This window comes from Lithobates pipiens, unplaced genomic scaffold, assembly GCF_037356315.1.
Source record: "Lithobates pipiens isolate NorthernLeopardFrog02 unplaced genomic scaffold, aLitPip1_a1.2 Scaffold_8, whole genome shotgun sequence".
Taxonomy (NCBI): domain Eukaryota; kingdom Metazoa; phylum Chordata; class Amphibia; order Anura; family Ranidae; genus Lithobates; species Lithobates pipiens.
The window spans coordinates 196,699,663-196,726,442 of record NW_027507903.1 but is presented as its reverse complement, the minus strand read 5'-3'; the positions used below and the strand labels follow the sequence as shown (position 1 = coordinate 196,726,442).

Here is a 26,780-nt window from a genome sequence, read left to right as displayed (position 1 = left end):
CATTTGCATTCATCAGCCAGGAAGCTGTACATGGGACGTACTTGGACATTCCAGCATGACAATAATTCAAAACACAAGGCCAAGTTGACCTGTCATTGGCTAAAGAAGAATAAAGTGAAGGTTCTGGAGTGGCCATCTCAGTCTCCTGACCTCAATATCATTGAGCCACTCTGGGGAGATCTCAAACGTGCAGTTCATGCAAGACAGCCCAAGAATTTATGGTAAACTTTTGATCAGGGTCATTTGGGTAGTTTGTTGTGATTATGATTTAAAAAGAGTAAACACAGTTCACTGATAATACATGGCTTCAGCCAAACACTATCCATGACTGAAATAAAAGATTTTGTGTGATAATTCATATTATCTGAAAAATGGCCAAGAAATTATAAATTCTGCCAGGGTATGTAAACTTATGAACAAAACTGTATATCCTGAACTGAGATGCTGACTCAGGAATAACACAATCCTCTGAGTAATGGTGCCTGGCTATATTAAAAAATGTCTGAAACTGATCAGCCCCATGTTTCCTTCTTCCTACAGCAGACTGTTGACATCATCATTATTCCTTCTGTCTGCAACAGAACAATGACAACAAAATATTCCCAATGAAACACAGAGGGCACAAAAAAAAACTGACAGAGTTCAGAACCCTCCCTCGCTCTATCCAAAATGATAAAAAAGCATTGCCCTTAGTTCTACTTTAAAAAATATTTAATTTCCTTTGAAGTAATCCTTATAACACCCCTGTCATACAACAATTTTATGTGTCTTTTATCAACACTGAACTCAGGCATTGGATGGTGCAGCCTCTTTGGGGAGGATTTTGTCTAACATTTTTGACCTGGCAGTAAGTATCAAAAACTCAACTAATCCTTGAGAAGCAAGACTGCACTACTGTAACATTTCAAGAATGGAGGTTCATAATATTACTATGACATTATGTAAGAATAATGGTGTTCACCAACAATGTCACATAGCCAGGGAAACCAATAGAAATTCTTTTTTTACTAGTCTGACTATAGTAAACTGAAATCCAACTCATCACTACCATTCACTGCAATGTGCACATACTCACTTTGTTTTGTACTGTTCTACTCTAAAAGCTGAACAGCCAAGGTCCAAGCCCAAGTGATATTCTTCCCCTATACCTGTGGGGTAACAGCGCTGTGTCAAAAATAAGGGTACTAAAAAAAAACGTTTCACTGAATGAAAAAGTGCTAATAAAGAGCTAATATGCTCTAGTGAAGTTCGCAATGCTAATACATTTCCACATTCCAAACAAAAATGTAAATAAAGTGCATGTGCTATTATGCAGATGATTACCCTATTAACCCTAATTGATTTGCACATCCCAAATCACAATTCTTCCCCTAAACCAATATGACTGCCACAAAGACACGGACAAAAGCAGCAAGATGGCTTATCAATAACCCCCTTTTAATGAACATATCTGTTTGATGCTATGTGTTCAGTTCACATGGTAATTGCCCCATATACTCTGTTATTAAATATGTTGTAATTAGTTTTTTTAATTTAGAAATTATCTACCAAATAAAGAAGCATCATTTTACATGCATGCATCTGCATTTTATCATTCCTTCCTGTTGTGTTGTTGACTAAGTACACATTGTCAGTGTTAGAAGACTATATTTTTAACAAGGAAAGTGCTCCTATGTGATATCATCTATGAGACACTAGAAGAGACTTTGATAGTTCCCTAAAGGCTCTACAAAGAGAATAAATAACTTTGAGGTAAATTTCACCTACAAACAATTATTCTGTATTCCATGTGGTGCCAAATGTCCCTGGGTTTCCCAATAAGTTAAAGTTTTGTGGGCTCCCTGGGTAAGAGTATGCCATTTGCATAAAATACAGCTGACAATATAAAACATTATCTGTGCTCACTAATATTCCATTAAAAAGGTAAATGATTCCGGCTGCACTGTTCTTTTGTTTACATATAGCTACATAGTTACATAGTTAGGTTAAAAAAAGACACAAGTCCATCCAGTTGAAACCAAAATATATATATTATTATATATATATATATATACTGTATATATTTATATATAATATAACACAATCCTATATACACAATCCTAAAAAAAAACAGCATAGCATACGCCAATTTGCTACAGCTGGGGAAAGATTTTCTTCCTGATCCCCCAAGAGGAAATTGGATTTTCGCTGGATCAACTTCACCTATAAATGTTAGTACCCAGTTATATTATGTACATTTAGGAAAGAATCCAAAGCCTTTTTTAAAGCAATCTACTGAGCTGACCAGAACCACAACTGGAGGGAGCCTATTCCACATTTCACTGTGAAGAAATCTTTCCATATTTGGAGATTAAATATTTTTTCCTTTAGACGTAGAGTGTCGCCTTGTCCTCTGTGATAACCTTAAAGTGAATATACAGTATCTCACAAAAGAGAGTACATCCCTCACATTTTTGTAAATATCTTATTATATCTTTTTCATGTGACAACACTGAAGAAATGACACTTTGCTACAATGTAGTGAGTGTACAGCTTGTATAACAGTGTAAATTTGCTGTCCTCTTAAAATAACTCAACACACAGCCATTAATGTCTAAACCGCTGGCTACAAAAGTGAGTACATCCCTAAGTGAAAATGTCCAAATTGGGCCCAATTAGCCATTTTCCCTCCCCGATGTCAAGATAGAGCAAATTGGAGCTTACACTGGGCTTCTTCTCTTCCTTTCCTTGGGTAAATTGAGCAGTAAGGCAGCAAGGACCTACAGTTTTAGCCTGCATGGCATATGTAAGACTATAGATCTAAAATAGCTGCTTTAAAACGGTGGGCCAGCTGAAAATATTTTTTTCAAAAAGTCAGCAGCTACAAACACTGTAGCTGCTGACTTTTAATAAGCACACTTACTTGTCCAGAGTGCCCGCGATGTCGGCCGCCCAAGGCCGACCCGTCCCTCGGCTTCTGGGTCCCGGCGCCGTCATTCTAACTAAGGGGAACAGGCAGTGGAGCCTTGCGGCTTCACTGCCCGTTTCCTACTGCGCATGCACGAGTCGCGCAGCTCTTTGTGAATGGCCGGCTGTGTTCTGGGACACAAACAGTTCCCAGAACACAGCGCGCCCCATTCCCAAGAAGACAACGTGAGGAGGAGAAGACTGAAGATCACCGCGGTGTAGGAACTGGCAGATTAGGATGATCTGCCTAGCAAAAGCCATTTCCGGTAAATAAAAAAAAACATTTTTTTCATTTTCTTTTTTCTGATTTTTAGGAACAATATTATTATTATTTTTTTTAGGGTGGCCCTCTGCTTTATGTAACCAAATACAAAAATTTATATTTTGCCTTCCATATCTGATCAGATTCCAACTGTAAATGTTCTAAACCCAAAGATTACTTTTTTGTTGCATATTGAGTCAACCAAAATAAAAAAAAAAAATGTAAAGGTTTTTCAAAGTTAAAGGAATTCACAACGCTTTTACATATGTTTTTAACAAAATGATGATTGTTGAAAATATTTATTTCTAATATGTGTAAAAGTATTAATGCCTTATTTTTGGTAAATCTAAAGGATAGGTTTAGGTGCAGTCTAAATTATTTACGAAGGGTATTATTTCATAAAAGACAATAAGAAAAGACTATTATGTTGCCGTCGCATCATTCATCAATGCTCTTCAAACATAATGAAGTAAGAAATATTACAACAAGTGGAAAAGCTCCTGCTTGTTGTCAAATAAAGAAGAGTGTAATGACCTAAAGCAACCCTTCACATCAGTTAATTGAGAAGGATGTCAAGGTCACTTAAGATCTTTATTAATCCGGCTGGCTTAAAAGTCAAAGAACAGTGGCCCTAGAAACCAATACACACTATCTGGATCACTCTAACACACAGAGCATGTACACTAATTGTACCAAAAATAGTCTCCAGTTGCATTGTTTGCTTTATTAAACAGAACAGGATATAATCAACAGAATTATAAAAAGTGTGCTTATAAAAAGTAAGGCAGAGTACAAAAAGCTTGTGACTACATCTAAGCTTTGCTCAGTAAAACAGTAACAAGATTAGATGAAATGTGTATTGCGTTCTCTAGCATTGCCCTACAAGTGGAAAATATAAATGCTGAGACGATGAATTTCTAAACACAAGAGAAGCTGCTGTGTTTGCATGATTACAAGGGCTGCATGGAAATATTTCTTTGTAGAGCAGGAAGCACAGATGATCTTTTCTTTTAAAGCCCACATACATATAGATAATGAAAATGCATGTGAGGCACATTTTAGTACCTTGTGAATAAAGTCTGCAAGGCTTGCTCTCATAATGTGCAATTCATTTAGTGATACTTAATATCTTTGAAGGATACAAGATATCTATTGACTTATTTGACTTTGAAGCTAATCGTAGGTTATCAGCAGCCATCTAAACTAGCTGATAACACTTCCTACATGTGCTGTTCTCTATAAATCAGATCTAGTACAATCCAATGTCTTATTAAAGGGAACGTGTCACCACTAATCGCCTAATGTCTTTTAAGATGCTATTCATTTTTTCATGTCAATACTGACTAAACTGAATTAACTACAGTGTGCTTCAGTGTATTGTCCACAGGCCAGAGTCTTAGGCAGGCCATAGACAGTTCGAAATTAGTAGGAACCAGCCGAGATTCGAACCGTGTGTGGGCAGGCTGAATGTACCAAGTTGATTTACCAATCAACTTGGGAACAACCAGCCTGCCAGATTTACTAGCGATTATGACTAGTGACTGCTTTAGCAATAAACAATGACTTCTCCTGAGCAGAAAATAAATTTGCACCGTCTATGGCCAGCCTTAAGGTGGAGGTCCTTCAGAGTGGGATTTGCCCTTAAACCCAACTTAACTTATCAATCTTGTCACTATAAGGCATGAAGCAGTCAAGTAGATGTATGTGGATAAGGAATAATAAAAAAATCATCAATATCTTTCATGTAGTAAAAAAAACACTTGGAACACATTATGGCAGTCAATGGGCAATCCAGCATGGTAGCCAACATTGGATATCACATATGGGCAGCAGGTCCCTATTATTTTATATTAAACAAATATGCTAAAATACAATCCAGTATTAGCAGCGCTCAAAATCCATTTCACAAGAGTCCATGATAAGAGCCAAATGTTCATAGGACTTAATCATATATGAGAAGTAAACCTTATATTCTTATATTTTGACTGTAACTACACCTCATGAATTAACACCCCTATTGTCATGAACTCACCAGATTAATGGTGATAGTAAGCCCTATGATGGTCCCTTCATGGAGCAGCAAACACCAGTCCTTCTCATGACAAGAAAGCACACATACAGAGCATAATGCAGAGGACCTCTGATGAAGGAATAACGAAACGTACGTCAGAGCATGACTACACAGCTATTCAGTCAATCAACGGTCCACGGTCAAGCTCAACCCGGTGATGGTGAGAGCAAAAACCAAATGTGACAGGACTGCTTACATTGTAACACTTGTTTAAAATACTTTTCTTGTGTTCAACTTGTAAAGGGGGTAATTGATTGAATAAATTTAGATTTTTACAGAATTACTCTATGTATGTGTGCTTTCTTGTCATGAGTGGCACATAGATGGAAGGACCGGTGTTTGCTGCTCCGTGAAAGGGATCATCATATGAGCTTTCGATCACCATTCATTTGGGGAGTTCATGACCATAGAGGTGTTAATTCACAAGGTGTGGTGATGGTCAAAATATAAGATACAGATTGTATGGAAGTACATGGATGAACTTTTATTGATTTATTTACTTTTCATATATGATTAAGTCCTTTGAACATTTGGGCGGCTCCTATCATGGACTCTTGTTAAATGGATTTTGAGCGCTGCTAATTCTGGATTGTATTTTAGAATATTTGTTTAATGTTTAATATGATTATAGTAGCTAGACATGTGCAGAGTAAAATATTTCGTTTCGGAATTTCGTTTTCGTCTGAAAACTTAATTTATTTAGTTACTCCCGAAATTCGTTTTTATTTATTTCGTTTTTCGTTCAAAAATTGCATTCGTCCGAAAATCCACATGAATCACGGTCGAATCTGTCTTTGAAGGCTTATGGTGTCTGTCGAATGTATAAAGAAGATTCGACGGAGCTAGTATATAGCATACTTTAGAACCCCATTAAAGTCTATGGGACTCCAACGTTCAAAATCTAAAGTGCTCATTTTAAAGGCTAATTTGCAAGTTACTGTCCTAAAAAGTGTTTGGGGACCTGGGTCCTGCCCCAGGGGACATGGATCAATGCAAAAAAAAGTTTTAAAAACGGCCGTTTTTTCGGGAGCAGTGATTTTAATAATGATTAAAGTGAAACAATAAAAGTGTAATATTCCTTTAAATTTCGTAGGGGGGGGTTGTCTATAGTATGCCTGTGAAGGGGCGCATGTTTCCCGTGCTTAGAATTGTCCCTGCACAAAGTGTCATTTATGCAGGAAAAAAAGTCCTTTAAAATCACTCGCAGCTATTATGAATTGTCGGCTCCCGTAATACAGAGAACACTCATTGAAAGTCATTGATAAATAAATAAATAAAAAAAAAGCGTGGGGGTCCCCCAAATTCAATTACCAGGCCCTTCAGGTCTGGTATGGATATTAAGGGGAACCCTGCCTCAAATTTAAGAAAAAATTTGACGTGGGGTTCCCCCTAAATATCCATAACCAGACCCTTCAGGTCTGGTATGGATATTAAGGGGAACCCCGCGTCAAATTTAAAAAAAAATTGACGTGGGGTTCCCCCTAAAAATCCATACCAGACCCTTTATCCGAGCACGCAACCTGGCAGGCCGCAGGAAAAGAGGGGGGGGTGAGAGAGCGGCCCCCCCTCCCTCCTGAACCGTACCAGGCCACATGCCCTCAACATTGGGAGGATGCTTTGGGGGTCTGTGACCCCTCAAAGCACCTTGTCCCCATGTTGATGAGGACAAGGGCCTCATCCCCACAACCCTGACCGGTGGTTGTGGAGGTCTGCGGGCGGGGGGCTTATCAGAATCTGGAAGCCCCCTTTAACAAGGGGACCCCCAGATCCCGGCCCCCCCCCTGTTTGAAATGGTAAGGGGGTACAAAAGTACCCCTACCATTTCACAAAGAAAGTGTAAAAAATGTTTAAATAAAACAAACACACTTTTGAAAAATTCCTTTATTAAAAATAAAAAAATAAAAAAAAGATTCCAGCGGCGGTAATCCACTCTTGCTATCCAGCGACGGACGGTCATATCTCCAGCGATGTCTCATGTCATCCAGCGCAGCTCAGCATCCTTCTTCTGTCTCCGTGTAGGAGACATTGCAGGCATTCCGGCGGCTGACGTTTGTTATATACGGAGGGCGGGGCCACCCGTCACCTGACCCCGCCCCCCTCTGACGCAAGGGGAAACCCGGGGTTCCCCGTGACGTATAGGTGACCCGCCCCCCTCTGATGTAACGGAAACCTGCCTGTGTTACATCAGAGGGGTGCGGGTCACCCCTACGTCACAGGGAACCCCGGGTTTCCCCTTGCGTCAGAGGGGGGCGGGGTCAGGTGACGGGTGGCCCAGCCCTCCGTATATAACAAACGTCAGCCGCCGGAATGCCTGCAATGTTTCCTACACGGAGACAGAAGAAGGATGCTGAGCTGCGCTGGATGACATTAGACATCGCTGGAGATATGACCGTCCGTCGCTGGATAGCAAGAGTGGATTACCGCCGCTGGAATCTTTTTTTTATTTTTAATAAAGGAATTTTTCAAAAGTGTGTTTGTTTTATTTAAACATTTTTTACACTTTCTTTGTGAAATGGTAGGGGTACTTTTGTACCCCCTTACCATTTCAAACAGGGGGGGGGGGGCCGGGATCTGGGGGTCCCCTTGTTAAAGGGGGCTTCCAGATTCTGATAAGCCCCCCGCCCGCAGACCTCCACAACCACCGGCCAGGGTTGTGGGGATGAGGCCCTTGTCCTCATCAACATGGGGACAAGGTGCTTTGAGGGGTCACAGACCCCCAAAGCATCCTCCCAATGTTGAGGGCATGTGGCCTGGTACGGTTCAGGAGGGAGGGGGGGCCGCTCTCTCGTCCCCCCCTCTTTTCCTGCGGCCTGCCAGGTTGCGTGCTCGGATAAAGGGTCTGGTATGGATTTTTAGGGGGAACCCCACGTCAATTTTTTTTTAAATTTGACGCGGGGTTCCCCTTAATATCCATACCAGACCTGAAGGGTCTGGTTATGGATATTTAGGGGGAACCCCACGTCAAATTTTTTCTTAAATTTGAGGCAGGGTTCCCCTTAATATCCATACCAGACCTGAAGGGCCTGGTAATTGAATTTGGGGGACCCCCACGCTTTTTTTTTTTTTAATTTATTTATTTTTTATCAATGACTTTCAATGAGTGTTCTCTGTATTACGGAGCCGACAATTCATTATAGCTGCGAGTGATTTTAAAGGACTTTTTTTCCTGCATAAATGACACTTTGTGCAGGGACAATTCTAAGCACGGGAAACATGCGCCCCTTCACAGGCATACTATAGACAACCCCCCCCTACGAAATTTAAAGGAATATTACACTTTTATTGTTTCACTTTAATCATTATTAAAATCACTGCTCCCGAAAAAACGGCCGTTTTTAAAACTTTTTTTTGCATTGATACATGTCCCCTGGGGCAGGACCCCGGTCCCCAAACACTTTTTAGGACAGTATCTTGCAGAATCTTTTCTCTCTGTCAAATCTTTTTTCTCTGTCGAATATTTTCTCTATATAATCTTGGACTAATAGAGGTAAGGTTAGGCACATTCGAACACAGGTTCTATAGACAGATTGTTGTCAGAGTCATGTCGAATCTCCTATTCTATATCGAACTGTTGTAACAATGAAAACGAAAATAAAGCATTTATTTATGTCGGATCTTTCGTTTTTCGGATTTTGTGCTTTCGTTATCGTTTGTCAAAACGAAAACGAAAATAGCTGAAATTCGGACGAAAATGCATTCGGACGAAAACGAATGCACATGTCTTATAGTAGCTGCCAGATTATATTATAATATTGGATGTTTTTTCCCATAAGCGCTAGGGGTGGCTTGGTGTGTTTACTTTTGTATTCTTACTATTCCACAGATATTTTATATATTGTTTTAGATTACTTACCCCAGCAAGAGTAATCTAACCATAGGCAGAATGATGTACCAACAAGAGCATCGGATCCTTTTCTGCATTAAAGTCTAGTAAGCATAGCTCATAACCACCACTACTATTCAGAGCAAAGCAACCATGCATTAAAATTAACTATAACATATTAACTTCTAAATTTTAAATATCCATTACATTTCTGTTTTAATTTTATGTTGTCTATTGAATAGGAAAATACACTTAAATTACCTTTCCATTTCAGTCTGCAGAAAGCCATGATATATTTAACAAAAGTGTGCTTGAGCACAGACATTTGCAAATATATCCGAAACATGTATATGGCTCACTGCATTTCCCAGATGTCTGCACAGAGCTTGAAGTGAAATTACGGGCAATGCCTGAAGAAAAATGTCTTTAAATGGGATAGATTCAAAAAATCTTGGCTACATGATAGGATATTGCTAAAGCAGAGTTTCTTAATGGGATTAGAGAAGGGGAGCACCCTTCTACTTAGCACTTTGTTTTAGAGATGGCATGGCAAGTTTAACATGTTCATAGTAAATAGATAGGAATTATTAATATTCATGGTTCACCTTGGGAGGTGTGTTTCTTTGTTACAAACATTTTGTTCAAAGGTTGATTATAATGGTTTTTGAGCAATTGTAATTATTTATAGCTTTAAACTGATCTTTGCTGTGCGGTTATTTTACCATTTTGATAGATATAGTATTTTACAAATAAGCATTTAGCATTGAGTTACCCCATGCCATAAAGAATTATGGGTTTTGCAAGGGAAACCTATGCCAATCAGAGCTTGAGCTACTGGCTCTGTAAACAATAGGCTTCATCAACAGATGAGGAAAGAGGGCCGTGTATATATGTGAATGTGATATGTTCCAAATGCTAGCTAACTAGTACAAGGAAGGAGAGGAATTCAAATTTGGGACTTTAAATGAGGAAACGGCCTGGTAGGGTCAATTACCTCCATCCCTGTCACTATGAAGGAAATGGGGAAATAAGGGGGGGGAGGGAGGGGGGAGAGGAAAATCTGGACTTTAATTGAGACTCGTGGGTACAGAATAAGTAATTGTAATTAATTGAGTAAAATTCATATTTAATAGTTCATAGCCAGGGTATATTATGGTAACAATACATCAGAACCCAATTCGATTTATACATGGTAATAATACACAATTGAACAATATGCATGATTGAACATATAAAAGTACAATATAGACAATATAAACTGGGGCCTCTCTTAATCCCCAACATTGATGATACACAAGATTATACACTAAAGCAATACATAGTCCAATGGATCACATACATACACACACACATACAAACAATAATGCTCCATTGTGGGGCCTCATAGATCCCTATCGCAGATATTAGTTAAATCATCCCATGAGGGATTGGCACGGACACCCATGGAACCTATTATCTGAGGTAATAAACATAAAGTAGTTGGAATGGGCATAACGAAGTACACTGCATCTGTAGCTCGATTCAGGGCTGAAGCCAATCTTCAGGAGCGAAGCGCGTGAACTGTATCCATGGTAAAAAATTATAATTATATTGGTTCCTAAAAAAGTTTTCTTAGGCAATCCCGATAAAAGGCAACAATAGGATGGATATGAATAATCCTCCTAGGGCTTTTTACTCACGGGGTGTCTGTGTAATGATGGTGTGGCACTGAAGGTCACGAATCACCCAGAGAAAGCCATTTCAGCGACTTCTGGCAGCACGCCAACAGATGTCGCCCAACGCGGGACAGCAATCAAGGTGGGTATAGATCAATGATAGTGGTTGGGTAGATAAGTGTGATCAATCAATAAGGGCCTCTGTGAAGCATATTATAATAGATTAAATTGTGCAGAAAAATATCCCAAATACAAGACTGGCCAGTGATAATTATTCAACAGTGACTTATTAAGAGCACAACTGCAAAGGTAAAAAATAAGAAGTGGGGAAGGTGAACAGGTGATTCAACCAAATACAGAACAAGACAAAAAAAGTGAGATCAAAACAAATCTGTGTAGTGACTGTTGAAGTCTGAGATTATATCATCAGTGCCAATCCTTTCCTCTCGCTCTGCGCAGTTGCATGAAGTTAGTGATGTGCTGCAATGTCGGCCATGTGGGATCAGTTTAAGGTGTTTTTTGCACTCATGTCATTTTTTCACAATGGATATTGGTATTACATGGGTCCTCGATCTATATATTAGAACAAGGTAATCTCAGACTTCAACAGTCACTACACAGGTTTGTCTTGAGCTCACTTTTTTTTGTCTTGTTCTGTATTTGGGTGAATCACCTGTTCACCTTCCCCACTTCTTATTTTTTACCTTGCAGTTGGGCTCATAATAAGTCATTGTTGAATAATTATCACTGTCTAATCTTGTATTTGGGCTATTTTTCTACACACTTTAAACTATTATATTATCCTTCACAGAGGCCCTTATTGATTGAGCCCACTTATCTACCCAACCACTATCACTGATCTATACCCACCTTGAATGTTGTCCCACGTTGGCTGACATCTGTTGGCATGCCACCACAGCTCCCGGAAATGGCTTTCTCTGGATTATTTGTAACCTTCAGGGCCACACCATCATTTCACAGACACCCTGTGAGTAACACACCCTAGTGGGATTTTTCATATCCATTCTATTGTTGCCTTTTATCAGGATTGCCTGAACCGATATAATTATAATTTTTTACCATAGATCCTGTTCACGTGCTTCACTCTTGAAGATTGGCTTCAGCCATGAAACGTATCGCGCTTCAAATGCCGTGTACTTTGCTATGCCCATTTCAACTACGTTATGTTTATTACCTCAGATAATAGGTTCCATGGGTGTCCGTGTCAAACCCTCAAGGGATGATTTAAATAGTATCTATGATAAGGATCTTTGAGGCCCCACAATGGGGCATTTTAGTGTGTGTGTGTGTATGTATGTGATCTATTGGACTATGTTTTGCCTTACTGTAATAATAATAATACTATTCTTGTGTATCATCAATGTTGAGGATTAAGAGAGGCCCCAGATTATATTGTCTATATTGTACTTTTATATGTTCAATCATGCATATTGTTTGATTTTATATCATTACCATGTATGAATCAAATTGGGTTCTGATGTATTATTACCATAATATACCCTGGCTATGAACTATTAAATATGAATTTTACTCAATTAATTACAATTACTTATTTTGTACCCATATGTCTCAATTAAAGTCCCGATTTCCCCATCCATTTCCCCATTTCCTTCAAATGCTAGCTAACAATTGAAATACACAATATATACAATATTCAATTTTTTCCTAAAAAAAGACAAAAAAAAATAAAGGTGTATTTTATTAGCCCTATTCATAATACATAAAAAAATAAAATATTTACAGATTACAGAAGCACCATGCATCCCCTTTAAGCTATATTTTATAACAGGTTACAGAGTTCAGTTATGGATTTCTTCCAAATCGGCAATTTTATTGCTAAGTACTATCAAGAGATCATAAGAAAATAATCTGAAACTATTCTTTGTATTATATACACTGATGTCTCACAATTACAGCTGTCTGTTTTGTCCCTGATTTATAATATGTACATTCACTAATTAACACAAGAACACAGACACATATGCTTACAGGAAAATTTAATGAGACAGCTATGCATCAGATCAATGTTCAGATTTCATTTGAGCTCTTTCCTTCTTTTTTTTGTAAACATGTCCCCTGGCAAATAAAACAGAGAAAACAATTTTTTTTTGTTTTTGAAATACAGAATTTTCCTTTTAGCAAAAAAGTACTTAGCTACAGCCCATAATTAGATCTAAAGGAGATGTCTCCTTCTTTTGCAGGAAACTGTGCTACATCAATTACATGGGTAAATAGGAGATTTTCCCAGAGGAGACACCATGTGACCCTATATTGATCAAGACTGCAGTGGAACGTTCTTTGCCATTGCATTGCATAATGGAAATTAGGCGTTGGCTGTCATGGTTTCAGAAGACAAATTGCTGGTATTTGAGACAAATCATAGTCTCATTCCCATCTCTGTTTCCAGCATCACTACTAATTCAGGGTACAGTTTGCAGTTTAGCTTCCTAATTAACTCTTCACCAATACCCTTGCGAGTAAATTATGTGCAAGAAACAAGCAGTGGTAGCTGTTATTATGACCCCTCATTAGATTGTTTATAATATATTATTTAACATTTGTTGCTTCGAAAAGAGTACACAATTAAAAGTAAATAATTATGTTTCCCAGTAAATTTATTGCAGGGAAATAGAGGTTTAGAGATAAGACGGGAGAATAAAGACAGCAAACCAGCTGGAGCATTTTAATCTCATCTCTTGCTTTTTGTACACCTTGGCATGCCTGAACAAGCTAAGTAATTTCTCTAGGGCTTATTGGACATTGTAGGCTTTTTCTTTCAGTCTTGGTTTCTTGCAGCACACAATAATCCCAAGATAGCCCCTCAAGCTATGGTATAAAACTCACAAATCTTGTGCAATGCAGGATCTGATACTTGTGCTCAGAAAGGAATGGATGAAAAGCTGCCAAGGTTTCAACAGAGCAATGTTATCCTAATACACAGCCATGCCACAAATTCCTGATAACTCTGGGAAATGACACCCCATGAGAATCATTCTCATGATCCCAGCTTTCCTTTCCACAGATCACTACTGTTCCTCAATCTGTCATTGCTTCATAAGCCATAAAACTGCCAAGACTTTGAATCTACAAAACTTTTACTGCATGACAAAAAAGCCAACTTTTTATCATATCTCCATATGGAAAGCAACTGTAGACATATAAAATTAACAAACAATCATAGATAGATAGATAGATAGACTATATTGTCAAAAGTATTGGTACACCTGCCTTTACACGCATATGAATTTAATGGCATTCCAGTCTTAGTCCATAGGGTTCACTATTGTGTTGGCCCACCCTTTGCAGCTATAACAGCTTCAACTCTTCTGGGAAGACTGTCCACAAGGTTTAGGAGTGTGTCTATGGGAATGTTAGACCATTCTTCCAGAAGTGCATTTGTGAGGTCAGGCACTGATGTTAGATGAAAAGGCCTGGCTCGCAGTCTCCACGCTAATTCATTCCAAAGGTCTTCTGTCAGGTTGACATCAAGACTTTGTGCAGGCCAGTCAAGTCCTGACCTCAACCCAATAGAACACCGTTGGGATGAATTAGAGCATAGACTGAAAGCCAGGCCTTTTCGTCCACATTAGTGCCTGACCTCACAAATGCGCTTCCGAAAGAATGGTCAAACATTCCCTAGACATACGCCTAAACCTTGTGGACAGCTTTTCCAGAAAAGTTGAAGCTGTTATAGCTGCAAAAGGTGGGCCAACTCAATATTGAACCCTAAGGACTAAGATTGGGATGCCATTAAATTCCATGTGCGTGTAAAGGCAAGTGTCACAATACTTTTGACAATATACTGTAAATAGATAGATATTGCAATACATAAGCACTTATCTAGTTCCTTTGAACATGTACAAAACTGGAAAGGGGGTACTCTACAGTAGTGGTCATCAACCCTGTCCTCAGGGCCCACTAACAGGCCAGGTTTTATGTATTACCTTGGGGAGATGTAGTCTAGAATAGTGCAATCACTGAACAAAAAACGATGGTGTCCGTTTATAAAACAGAGTTCAGCCATGATCCTTAGGATCACGGGTGATCTCTGGTTATCTCTGGGGTGTACCGGTTTATATAGCTGAGATAAGGAGCAGAGAACATGTTCTCCGCTTCTCATCACAGTACATGACCGTTCTGTCACAAACGGCCAGTTTATAAAAGTGAGATCTGAAGATCTCACAGCCTTTACACTGAAATGTCTCCCTTCCAGATTCACCAGTTCAGAGGTGGAGAATCTGGGAGAGAAGCTGGTGCGATTAGAGGAAGAAGGCTTTTTTCTTCAGAATATAAGCACCAGTGGGTTAAACATGAATACATATACTATATACAAGTGTGTGTGTATATATACACTGTATACACACACACACACACACATATATATATATATATATATATATATATATATATATATATATAGATAGATAGATAGATAGATAGATAGATAGATATACATACAAACACATGAATATATATATTTCCTTAGTTATCACATGTCTGAAAACATGTAATTACAAGCTCTTTTAAACTTTAGATTCACTTTTTGAACTCGGCTGCACCATAATCTCACAATATCTCATGAGATTACAGGCAGCCCATCCACTTTTACACTTATCTCGGCCGAGGAAACACTTCTTGTCTGTTCTCCCTCTGAGAACTGAAGTTCTCAGCTTCATAAACCGGCTGCAGAGAAGATAATTTTCCTCTAAGCCCACGTACACACGATCAGAGATTTTGCCAACCAAATCCGTCGGATTTTGCTTGTCGGATTTAGTCCGACGGATTGTGTCCGAAACTGTTGCATACACACGGTCGGGCCAAGTTGGCAAAAAATCCGATCTTTCAGAACGTGATGACGTAATTTCGTTACGATGGGACTACATTCAGGCTAGTAGCCAATAGCTTTGATGTAGGAATTTGATCTGAGCATGCGTGGCACTTGGTCCGATGAAAATGCTCTACACATGATCGGATTAGGTCCGACCGGCCCAGTTGGTCAGGAAATATTTCCAACATGTTGGAAAATTGGGTCGGACGGAGATTCGGATGGAATCAGTCCGATGCATACCACACACAGTCGGAATTATCTGACGACGCGGTCCGATAAGACTCATTCCGACAGATTCTCCGACCGTGTGTACAAGGGCTAAGAACTGCCGAGAATTGAACTGAGAAAAAACTTCTCAGTTTTATAAATGTACACCTATATAACCTGTGATGTACAGTCAAGTCCCTTAAAAAGTGTGAGGCACATATACAAACTATTGTAATTCCTGCAACATTCACTTGATTTGGATGTAAATACCCTCAAATTAAAGCTAAAAGTCTGCAGTTAAAGCACATCTTGTTTGTTTCATTTCAAATCCATTGTGGTGGTGTATAGAGCCAAAACGATTAGAATTGTGTTGATGTCCCAATATTTATGGACCTGACTGTATTTCAGTTATCTTGCAAACTTGGCCTGTTAGTGGGTCCTGAGGACAGGTCTACCCTCCAAAAAATATTTTGAATTTTCTATTGAAAAATTAAAAGCCCTCCTGCACAAAAAAATCACTCATAACAAAACCATGTAGTCATAACTTAATTTATATTAGTTTAATTTATAGTGATATAAATCTTTGGCAATACATTTTGAAAAGGTAGGATTTGTTGGACACTGAAAGCATGATAGTGCATACTCAAATACAATTACTCTTATGTAATCACTTATCATGGTAAATACAAAAATAAAATTGCAAAAATATTGTTTCATTTTGTTAGCCAGATAAATATGAAATATTGCATATTCATCTATTACTGTCCTAAAATTCTTAAAATTCAGCCTGAAAATGAAGCTTAGGGGTCCATACATTCGAGACAGCTGAAAAAAGAACCTCTGGCAGAAAAAGCAGCAGAAAAAATGCTGGCTTGCATTGCAAGAGTTTAAGAGTGTTTTGGGGTATTTGATTTCATAAGCATTTTTTTCCAAAATATTCCCTTCTGCTCATTTTTCACTATAATCAATGTATACTTGAAAATGCCAAATGCTCCTAAACACTGCGTTTATGCACTTTTTTTTGCGTTTTTGCGCATTAGGTGCTTTTTTCTGCCCAAAAGCTAAACAGAGGCATCACACATTGCTTATGATCACCATTATTGTCATGATGATAATCACAGTACAGCAGATGCTCTATGGCTGTCTGTCACGTGGCTGTATATACTGATTCCGTGGCTGTTCTCTATATTCTGATTCTGTGGCTGTACTAAATTTTATGATTCTGTGGTATTCTGATTCTGTGGCTGTATTCTATATTCTGATAATGTGGCTGTACTATAGTCTGATACTGTGACTGTACTCTATGGTCAGACATTCTGACCACAAAATCCGTCTGATTTTTTCCAACGGATTTTGGCCGAAACTAGACTTGCATACACACGGTCACACAAAGTTGTCAGAAAATCCAATTGTTTGGAACGAGCTGACGTTCAGAACGTACGACGGGACTACGTAGAGGCCAGTAGCCAATATCTTTCATCTCCAATTTTTTTCTGAGCATGCGTTCTCTACACACGATCGGAAAAAGTCAGATCGGATTTTGTTGTCGGAAAATTTTAAATTCAGCTCTCAAACTTTTTCCGTCGTAAATTCCGACAGAAAAAGTCTGATAGAGCCCACATACGATCGGATTTTCCGACAACATAATCCGATCTGACTTTTTCCGTCGGAATGTCCGACCGTCTGTATGGGGCATAAGTCTGCAGTTGTATTCTATATTCTGTGGCTATACCCTATATTCTAATTCTGTGGCTGTACTCTACATTCTGATTCTGTGGCTGTACTCTACATTCTGATTCTGTGGCTGTACTCTATATTCTGATACTTTGACTGTACTCTATATTCTAATTCTGTGGCTGTACTCGATATTCTAATTCTGTGGCTGTGGTTTATATTCAGATGTTGTGGCTGTACGCTACTATATATTCTGATGCTGTGGTTGTTCTCTATATTCTCATTCTGTGGCTGTACTCTTTATTCTCATTTTGTGGCTGTACTCTATATTCTCATTCTGTTGCTGTACTCTATTCTCATTTGGTGGCTTTGCTTTATATTCTCATTCTGTGGCTGTACTCTATAGTCTAAGTCTGCAGTTGTATTCTATATTCTGTGGCTGTATTCTATATTCTAATTCTGTGTCTGTACTTTATATTCTGATTCTGTGGCTGTACTTTATATTCAGATTCTGTGGCTGTACTCTACTATATATTCTGATACTGTGGTTGTTCTCTATATTCTGATACTGCGTCTGTACTCTATATTCTCATTCTGTGACTGTACTCTATATTCTGATATTGTGGCTGCAGGTCACTAATGAGGAACGATGTTGGGCCTGCATCCCTTTAGATGTGATTTCCTATTGGGAGTATCTCACCAAAAATGAAATTTTTGTTGCAGGGATGCCTGAAATCGGACTTGTATCTTAGGGAAGACTTCTGGGAAAATCAGTGAGCCTATCACACAAGCAAGAAATTATGTTTCTGGGGAACATTCTGTGTACATAACACCTCCATTTAGCCATATTGCATTGCATTTTACGGAAAATGACAGAGATGCAGATTGAAAAGGAAAGGTAATTTTTAATAACATTCAATTACAATATGACTTGTGTTACAATTGTATACACTATATTACTAAAAGTGGAGTTAACCTTTAAAAATACAACTTGCCTCATGTAGATATAACTGCTTACAACTAATCCAATTCAAATTCACAGCAAAAACAACTGTGGGCACAGAGGACAATTTTAATTGAATTAGTTGCTCTGAGCAAACACAGAGGCCGCGTACACACGGGCGGACTGTTCGCCCAACCTTGTCCGCTGAACAGTGTTTGGGCGGACAGTCCGCTCGTGTGTGGGCTTTCAGCGGACAGTTTCAGCGGACAGTTTGACGGACAAAGTCTTTCGGAAATTCCGAAAAACTGTCCGCTGAAACTGTGTTTGAGCGAACAGTCCGCCCGTGTGTAGGCTACTTTCGAAATGAGCAAACTGTTCCCGCTCGGAGGGAAGTCTGCTCATTTTGAGCGCGTGTGAAGGTAGGCGGGGCCCGCGACGGAGACGTCGCGGGCTCCGCCGCCTGGAATGGGCTTAAAGGGGAACCCCAACGCCGAAAAAAATCGGCGTGGGGGTTCCCCCAAAGTCCACAACAGACCCTTGTCCGAGCACGCTACCCGGCCGGCCAGGAAAGGGGGGCGAGCGAGCGCGCCCCCCCTCCTGAGCCGTACCAGGCCGCGTGCCCTCAACATGGGGGGTGCCTTGGGGAAGGGGGGGCCGCGCGGCCCCCCCACCCCAAAGCACCTTGTCCCCATGTTGATGAGGACAAGGGCCTCTTCCCGACAACCCTGGCCGTTGGTTGTCGGGGTCTGCGGGCGGGGGGCTTATCGGAATCCGGGAGCCCCCTTTAAGAAGGGGGCCCCCGGATACCGGCCCCCCACCCTATGTGAATGAGTATGGGGTACAATGTACCCCTACCCATTCACCTGTGAAATAAAGTACAAAAAAAAACACAACACAGAGAAAAAATATTTTATTGCACAGCTCCGGGGGTCTTCCGTCTTCGGGGGTCTTCTCGCCGGACTCCTCCGCTATCTTCGTGTAGCTCTTTTACTAGCGGAGGAGCCCGGCTTTCTTCCTCCCCGCCGCCGGCCTCTTCTCCCGACTTCGGGGTCTTGTCCCCCTCTTCGGTTCTTCTGCCGGGCCACCGCGCCTTCTTGTAGCTCTTTTGCAGGCGGTGGCCCGGTCTTCTGTCGCCGCTGCCTTCCGTTCTTCTGTCGCCGCCTTCGGTTCTTCTGCCGGGCCACCGCGCCTTCTTGTAGCTCTTTTACAGGCGGTGGCCCGGTCTTCTGTCGCCGCTGTCGCTGTCGACGTCGCCGCCTTCCGTTCTTCTTCTTCTTCTTGTTCTTCTTCTTCTTCCCCAGGAGATGTTGACACGTCGCTCTCTCCGGCCGGAATGCCAGAGCCGCCCTGCGCTGCCACTTATATAGTGCCAATGGGGCGGTGTCACATGGTATATGTCACATGGGTTGGTCACATGGGTTGATGTCACATGGGGACTATGACATCGTAAGGGGGCGGGGTCACCATGTGACCAACCCATGTGACATATACCATGTGACACCGCCCCATTGTCACTATATAAGTGACCGCACAGCGCGGCTCTGGCATTCCGGCCGGAGAGAGCGACGTGTCAACATCTCCTGGGGAAGAAGAAGAAGAACAAGAAGAAGAAGAAGAACGGAAGGCGGCGACGGCGACAGCGACAGCGGCGACGGCGACAGAAGACCGGGCCACCGCCTGTAAAAGAGCTACAAGAAGGCGCGGTGGCCCGGCAGAAGAACCGAAGGCGGCGACAGAAGAACGGAAGGCAGCGGCGACAGAAGACCGGGCCACCGCCTGCAAAAGAGCTACAAGAAGGCGCGGTGGCCCGGCAGAAGAACCGAAGAGGGGGACAAGACCCCCGAAGTCGGGAGAAGAGGCCGGCGGCGGGGAGGAAGAAAGCCGGGCTCCTCCGCTAGTAAAAGAGCTACACGAAGATAGCGGAGGAGTCCGGCGAGAAGACCCCCGAAGACGGAAGACCCCCGGAGCTGTGCAATAAAATATTTTTTCTCTGTGTTGTGTTTTTTTTTGTACTTTATTTCACAGGTGAATGGGTAGGGGTACATTGTACCCCATACTCATTCACATAGGGTGGGGGGCCGGTATCCGGGGGCCCCCTTCTTAAAGGGGGCTCCCGGATTCCGATAAGCCCCCCGCCCGCAGACCCCGACAACCAACGGCCAGGGTTGTCGGGAAGAGGCCCTTGTCCTCATCAACATGGGGACAAGGTGCTTTGGGGTGGGGGGGCGCGCAGCCCCCCCTTCCCCAAGGCACCCCCCATGTTGAGGGCACGCGGCCTGGTACGGCTCAGGAGGGGGGGCGCGCTCGCTCGCCCCCCCTTTCCTGGCCGGCCGGGTAGCGTGCTCGGACAAGGGTCTGTTGTGGACTTTGGGGGAACCCCCACGCCGATTTTTTTCGGCGTTGGGGTTCCCCTTTAAGTCCATTCCAGGCGGCGGTGCCCGCGACGTCTCCTTCGCGGGCCCCGCCTACCTGTACACGCGCTCGAAATGGGCGGACTTGCCTCCGCCTTACGTGGGCGAGTCCGTTCATTTCAAAAGTTGAGCGAACTGTTTGGCAAACAGTTCGCTGAAACAGTCCGCTCAAAAAGTGCCGTGTGTGGCCATGTCCGTCCATGCTAATTTTGAGCGGACTGTTTGCCGAAACTGTTTGACAAACAAAGTTGGGCGAACAGTCCGCCCGTGTGTACGCGGCCAGACTCTTTTTAAGACATACTAAATTGAAAGAAGAACAACATGCTAGGGGGTAATGTTTTTTGCATGTCTCTACTGCTAAAAACTGCTATTTCTTTTTCCTAGTTTTTTTTCTTATTTCATGTACACTGTCTCTGACACATGTACAGCAGAATGTGTACTTCTGAGTCATTCGCAGCATCTTAGAGCTGGATGCCAAGACAATAAAAGAGCTAAAAGATGTTGGACCTGGAAGAAGGAATAACAACAATGACAAAAGAGCATTAAGGCTCGGTTCACACTGCTGCGACATGCACTCCGACTTTGAGATCACCTCGCATGATAAGTCATGCCCAATTAAGTGCAATGGACCATTCTAATAGGAGTGACTTGAGTCGCTCTAACTTAGAATTAGGTTTCTGCACTACTTTTGGTGGGACGACTAGCATTTTTCTTCTGTTAAAGAAGTTGTATGCAAGTTGTATGCAAGTCGTATGAAGTCACATTGGATGTCAGCTTCACAGTTGGAAAAGAAGAAAAGTAACAGCGCTCTCTGCAGGGACAACTCAATCCATACACCAGGTCCACTCACAGGTGCCAAGGCTCAATGTGTCCGAACACACTCCAATGCAACAGTAGTAAGAAGAGCCAGCAACACTGTAATCCTTGAAGTGTCATTTATTGGCACATCAGAGTGACAGTAAAACAATAAAGTTGACGCGTTTCGGCAATACGACTAAGGCTATTGCCAAAACATGTCAGTTTTATTGATTTACTGTCACTCTGATGTACCAATAAACGACACCTCAAGGATTACAGTGTTGCTTCTTCTTACTACAGCTTCACAGTTGCGTGCAAACTCGCTTGACTTTGAGGTCAAAGCAGTGTGAAACGGGCCTAAGGTAGAGAACAGATGCCTTGCCTCTGTAGAAGGGGACACTAACCAGTAAGTGTGATATAGTGTGCAAGTATTCTTTGTGTACTTGCACATTAAAGGGGTTGTAAAGGTAATTTTTTTTTTTAAATAGCAACCATGTCATACTTACCTCCTCTGACAAGGGTTTTGCACAGATCTGCCCCGATCCTCCTTTTCTGGGGTCCCTCAACGGTGCTCCTGGCTACTCCTCTTATTAAGTGCCCTACTGAGAGCCACATTCAATGGGGGCACTCTTGTAGGCACGCTCCCGAGTCTTGCTGCTGCATCCATTGACACAGACAGCAGAACTCGGCCCCGCATCTCAGCTCCTGTGTCCCTGGATTTGATTGACAGCAGTAGGAGCCTATGGCTAATGCTAATATTAATTTATCCAATGAGGACCCAAGACAGCGGCTGAAGCTGCTGTGCCTGTCCCCGTCACTGGAACGATTGGGTTCAGGTAAGTAAAAGGGGGGCTCTGGGGGGGCTGCTGCACTACAGAAGGTTTTTTACCTTAATGCACAGAATGCATTAAGGTGAAAAACCTTGAGGGTTTACAATCCCTTTAATTGAATAGCCCACCCACTATACAAACTGCAAAGTTAAAAAAATATTTTATATAATTTGCTGGACATAGCAGGTTCAAATTAACCTGCCATGTCCAGCAAATTATATAAAATAAAATTTGTCAAATGTACGAGTCTATTCTGACCACAGAAACATCCTCAGGAAAAAAATAAATGATCTCATTGACAAGCATATGTGCTTTGCCTATAGTTTACTAGTGACGTTTGCCTATACTTTTCATAGGACATGACAAGTGATAAATGAGTCCCAGTGGGGTTTATTTCTAGAACTTCACGAAAGGTAAGATATAAAGGTGTTACCCGAAGCAAAAATCAAACGCGCTGTTTAACTTTCCTAATCTTTTGTTAAATAATGAAAGCACACCGATCGTTGGTTGGCACTAGGGACAGCAGCCCCCTTTACCTCTTTCCTGAGTTTCCATACATGATTTTAAGTATTTTAGTCATTTCAGGCTTTATTATATATATATATATATATTTCTGTTGAAAGATAACTTCAAAAATTGGATGTATGTTTACTGCAGTGAATTCCAGTTGTGCTTGTAATGAAATAGCTGGTTGCAGGCAGAAAACAAGACTTTATCTATTAAAGCAGAGACTGTAAGCCATGTTCTTTGTTACAGTAAGCTAAGCCAGAGAGGCTGGCAAAATGTGCCTCAAAACATTCTAGCGTTCCAAGTTATGAGGTAGAAACCTTAGAGTATATCAACGGTAAATAGACACAGACTAGCAGGAGCCAAAGTATGTCCTATTCCTTTCATTGAGATCCACATCAGCTTCCTATTTCATTAAAACAGCCACAGTAGACATTGCGTATCAAATTATAGCATGCGGGGATACCTAAAATTACAGTGTTCTAGCAATTATTGATTCATAACCTTAGCCATTCAAGATACATTCTGTGAATTCCACTGTCACCTGAAATACATCATGACAGATAACACTATTTTTTACATTTAAAAAACAAATTAGTCCAAGTACCTTAGTAATAGTCTGATGACTGCAGTATAAAATTGGGTCAAATATTGAATACAAATTTATTTATTGAAAAAAAAAAGGATTTCTTACAAATATTTGAAGCAACAATGGTAGAACATACATATGAAAAGTAGTCTATTAAAGGTACATTTGAAATGCGTGTTCTTCTAAACAGATGGTGATCTTAAATATCGTATGACTAAGTGTCGCTTCAAATAACAATTAACGTGGAATAAAAACAACAATAGAAGGAAAAAAATCTATTGATAAAGGAAGAAACCTCCTTCCATGTGGGAGATAAATGTACACAATCCCAAAATATGTGGAGAAAAGTTCCTGGCACTGGACACCCCCTAAAGCAGTTTGAGGAGACCCCATGGGTATATTACGTTTAGATGAGAAGGTATGTAATACTATCTGATGAAAAGTTTCACCAATGTCTCTCTAATTGTCAGTGACTTAGTGCACTTACGTAGGTTGACCCACAAAGTGGACCATTCTGGAATGGTCAATTGCGTATTTATTTCAGATTCCCATTTGAGCATATATGGTAATTTATCAAATCACAGGTCAATTTTAAAGTACAATTCCATCTTACCTAAAAATATTTCCATACATAAAAATATATATTTTTTTCATTCTTACAATTCTTTGGAGCAGGATTATGCACATAATCTATAGGCAAATTGTATTGTACAGAATATTTTGAAATTTGCTTATTTCAAGAATTAATTGGATTCAAACTAAATTATCATATAATGCAGAACCCACACCTTGATATTCCTAAACTTTAATAAAACAAACTGTGTACATATCTATCTCACAACTGACAATGAGGATCTGCCACAATAGTGTCTCTACTATTGTGGCAGATCCTCCTTGTCAGTTGTGAGATAGATATGTACACAGTTTTGGATTAATTACGGGAAATATAACTCTGGGAGGCTCTCATAAACATGGAAGGGGGAAGCTAAGTAAAATATTTCCATTTTGACCGTTTAAGAAAAGAATGAGTGGCCACTTTTAAATAATTTTTTGGAGTTTTGCTGTATGAATGGAAACACAAATATAAATTAGGTGGTATCTAAATGTGGCTGCAAAAAGCGCAAGTGCACTTTAAATGATCTAACGTTAAGCTTCACCTATATTATGTTTGAAAATGGTAAACTGCCCTAGATTAGAGTAGGCATCTACAGGTGTCTGTACACAGTGGAGATTATTCCTTAATGTGGGTGTAAATTCCCATCTCTGACTTTTACCTATAGGTAAGCCTATAATAAGGCTTACCTATAGGTACCGTTCAGGAAATATTTACTGTACATGCAACTGGTGATGTCAGGAGCACGTGCGCTCTGAAGGAATGATCCCCCCCCCCAGGCCTTTTCTTCAGAGCACTGTGCCATAAACGGTGGCTCCCTCGTGCATGCAGATCCGGAAAGGAAGACCAGGTAATGATGGAAGTGATGGTGACAGCTCGGCGCTGAAAGGTTTAATTTTCAGGTAAGTTCAACACATTGTGCTAGTATGCGATGCATACCAGCACATTATGACATTACTTTTATGTTAGAAAAAAAATGCCCAGCAGTTTACTACCGCTTTAATGGTTCAAAAGGCTTAAAACCTGGGGGAAACTATTATGCACATTCTCACCACAGCTGCCACAATCACATTCTTGTTAGCTCCTTTCTGTGTCCTCCCCTTGGCCTGTAAATATGAGTGGCATTCTCACAGTACAGTAGAAAGTTGTGGTTGTAAATGCAGCTGGGCACAAGTGTTAGTAAGCTGGTTGGAATCTTGGTTTGATTTTGGGCCTACTAGGGACTCTGGAAAAACCCAGAAACTGCATGCAGGCAATCATAAATAATTTGTTTATGCTTTGAGAGAGCTTTACCAGGTTAAAGGTGATACATGTTTGATTCAGCTTAGTTATTACAGATATGTAGACCCTGGGTTTGCACTTTAATAAAAAATGCCATGATCGTGTGCCTGACGGAACATAACTCTCACAATTCAGCATCCCTAAGCCCCTGTACACACGGTCAGAGATTTCGACAACCAAATCCATCGGATTTTGTCCGTCGGATCTTGTCCGTCGGATCTTGTCCGAAACTGTTGCATACACACGGTCGGACAAAGTTGTCGAAAAATACGATCTTTCAGAACGTGATGACGTAATTTCGTTACGATGGGACTACATTCAGGCTAGTAGCTAATAGCTTTGATGTAGGAATTTGATCTGAGCATGCGTGGCACTTGGTCCGATCAAAATTCTCTACACATGATCGGAGTATGTCCGATCGGACCAGTTTGTCGGAAAATATTTCCAACAAGTTTGAAAATTGGGTCCGATGGATATTCCGACGGAATCAGTCCGATGCATACTATACACAGTCGGATTATCCGACAACACCGTCCGATAGGACGCATTCTGATGGATTCTCCAACCCTGTGTACAAGGGCTTAGTCTCCTACCATCGCTACAGAGACCAAAATATTTAAAAAGTACTTCCTTTAAGCTGAACTCTATCTGTTGCTATTTGCCAGTGCATAGTACTGTATATACTGTATATATGTTATTATTCCACCTTACATTTTCCATTATAGGGCATGTATGCAGAATATAGAGTGGAAAGGGCACATTGGCAACAGTTCTTACAAACACACACTTAGAAAACAACTTTAAAAAGTTGGCACATTTAGGGGATAGCAAGAAGCTGTATATAAACAAAATGGTGTCATTACTAAACATCAGGCTGAATAGACGCAATCCATTTTATACTATAAGTTTGCTTTATGCAAGGAGTTAGGCTTCAGACTTCCAAAAGAGCATATTACAGTTATTCTGCTCAGGCAAAATTATAATAAAAGTGTGAAGACAAACATTTAAGAAAAATATTACTGAAGCAATACAAGCCCATCCCTTGGTTATTACTAAAGTCTGAATTATTTTTTAAATAGGAAAAACGAGCCCTAGCTGTAAAAGTACACATTCGTTTTTCATATAAACACTGTGAATCATGAAAAAACTGTTGATAACTTTTTAATATGCCATCACACATCTGAATGATGCGATACTTTTGCTTATGACACCGTTGCTATAAAAATAAATTACAAAGAGGTTATAAGAGTATTACATTTGACTCATGCATCATAAAAGATTCTCATTTAACCTACATATCTCAGTCTGGCACAACACACAC

General features: G+C 40.7%; 1 protein-coding gene across 1 annotated transcript in view; it reads right to left on the bottom strand.

Annotated features, from left to right (window-relative positions):
* Positions 1-26,780, bottom strand: part of GRM8 (glutamate metabotropic receptor 8) — a 1,454,623-nt gene that overhangs the window by 1,367,892 nt on the left and 59,951 nt on the right. The window lies entirely within an intron of this gene.